This window comes from Arachis hypogaea, chromosome 16 (genome assembly GCF_003086295.3).
Source record: "Arachis hypogaea cultivar Tifrunner chromosome 16, arahy.Tifrunner.gnm2.J5K5, whole genome shotgun sequence".
NCBI lineage: Eukaryota > Viridiplantae > Streptophyta > Magnoliopsida > Fabales > Fabaceae > Arachis > Arachis hypogaea.
In genome coordinates, this window is record NC_092051.1 from 65,574,284 (window position 1) to 65,576,642 (window position 2,359).

The 2,359-nt window shown below is 40.6% G+C and overlaps 1 non-coding gene across 1 annotated transcript; it reads left to right on the top strand.

Moving 5' to 3' along the window:
- Positions 1–1,531: 1,531 nt before the first annotated feature.
- On the top strand, positions 1,532–1,639 carry LOC112761871 (small nucleolar RNA R71). The gene has a single exon (XR_003182242.1). It is a non-coding gene; the product is annotated as a small nucleolar RNA R71 (small nucleolar RNA).
- The last annotated feature ends 720 nt before the right edge of the window (positions 1,640–2,359 follow it).

A 2,359-nucleotide genomic window follows, 5' to 3' on the forward strand; every position in this document is an offset into this window, starting at 1 on the left:
GCTCTCATGGAGCCTCACAGATATTCAGAGCATTGTTGGAACCTCCCAACACCAAACTTAGAGTTTGAATGTGGGGGTTCAACACCAAACTTAGAGTTTGGTTGTGGCCTCCCAACACTAAACTTATAGTTTGACTGTGGGGGCTTTGGTTGACTCTGCAGTGAGAGAAGCTTTTCATGCTTCCTCTCCATGGTTACAGAAGGAGATCCTTGAGTTTTAAACACAAGGTTGTCCTCATTCAGTTGGAGGACCAACTCTCCTCTGTCCACATCAATCACAGCTCTTGCTGTGGCTAGGAAGGGTCTTCCAAAGATGATAGACTCATCCTCTTCCTTTCCAGTGTCTAGGATTATGAAATCAGCAGGGATGTAAAGGTCATAGTGCCTATGTTACAGGGAATTAGGAATTTACCAGGATCCTGTTTCTTTTGAGGTAGAGTTTGCTGAACCAAGGCATTTAGTTCCTTGATGAGTAATGGAGGTTCATCCTCCCAAGTCTCATTACCAAATAATTTGGCATTCAGCTTCATGATTGCCCCTAAATATTGAGCAACTTGCTCTTCAGCAATGTCTTTATCTTCTTCAGATGATGAATAGTCATCAGAGCTCATGAAGGGCAAAAGGAGGTTCAATGGAATCTCTATGGTCACTAGATGAGCCTCAGATTCCTTTGGTTCCTCCAAAGGAAACTCCTTATTGGTCACTGAGTGTTCCAGGAGGTCTTCCTCACTAGGATTCACATCCTCCTCCTCCTCTCTGGGTTTGGCCACACCAAGTAAGGTAATGGCCTTGCACTCTCTTTTTGGATTCTCTTCTGTATTGCTTAGGAGAGTACTAGGAGACGTTTCAGTGACTCTTTTACTCAGCTGGCCCACTTGTGCCTCCAAATTTTTAATGGAGGACCTTATTTCATTCATAAAACATAGAGTGGCCTTAGATAGATCAGAGACTATATTTGCTAAGCTAGATGGATTCTGCTCAGAATTCTCTGTCTGTTGCTGAGTGGATGAGGGAAAAGGTTTGCTATTGCTGAACCTATTTCTTCCACCATTATTAAAGCCTTGTTGAGACTTTTGTTGATCCTTCCATGAGAAATTTGGATGATTTCTCTATGAAGGATTACAGGTGTTTCCAGAGGGTTCACCCATATAATTCACCTCTGCTATTGCAGGGTTTTTCGGATCATAAGCTTCTTCTTCAAAAGATGCCTCTTTAGTACTGTTGGATGCAGCTTACAATCCATTCAGACTCTGAGAAATCATATTGACTTGCTGAGTTAATATTTTGTTCTGAGCTAATATGGCATTCAAAGCATTAATTTCAAGAACTCCCTTCCTCTGAAACATCCCATTACTCACAGGATTCCTTTCAGAAGTGTACATGAACTAGTTGTTTGCAACCATGTCAATGAGTTCCTGAGCTTCTGCAGGAGTTTTTTTTAGGTGAATGGATCCACCTGCAGAATGGTCCAATGACATCTTTAATAATTCAGACAGACCATCATAGAATATATCCAAGATGGTCTATTCTGAAAGCTTGTCAGAAGGACACTTTTTGGTCAGTTGCTTATATCTCTCCCAAGCTTTATAGAGGGATTCACCTTCTTTCTGTTTGAAGGTTTGAACATCCACTCTAAGCTTGCTAAGCTTTTGAGGAGGAAAGAACTTGGCTAAGAAAGCCATGACCAGCTTATCGCAAGAGTTCAGGCTGTCTTTAGGTTGAGAGTCCAACCATATTCTAGCTCTGTCCCTTACAGCAAAAGGGAAAAGTATAAGCTTGTAGACCTCGGGATTAACCCCATTGGTCTTAACAGTCTCACAGATTTGCAAGAATTTAGTTAAGAACTGAAAAGGATCTTCTGATCCCATGAAACTTGCAATTCTGTTGCATCAGAGAAACTAATTGAGGCTTTAGCTCAAAATTGTTTGCTCCAATGGCAGGGATTGAGATGCTTCTTCCATGTAAATTGGAATTTGGTGCAGTAAAGTCACCAAGCATCTTCCTTGCATTGTTATTGTTTTCAGCCATGTCTCCTTCTTTTTCGAAAATTTCTATCAGATTTTCTCCAGAGAGTTGTGCTTTAGCTTCCCTTAGCTTTCTCTTCAGAGTCCTTTTAGGTTCAGGATCAGCTTCAACAAGAATGTTCTTATCCTTGTCCCTATTCATATGAAAAAGAAGGGAACAGAAAATAATAGGGATCCTCTTTGCCATAGTAGAGAGGTTCCTTTATGTGAGTAAAAGAGAAGAAAAAGAATTCGAACACAGAAAGAGGTAGAGGGTTCGGATTTTTAAGAAGAAGAGAAGTGTTAGTAGATAAATAAAATAATTAGAAAGAGATGAGGGGGAGATAATTCAGAAAT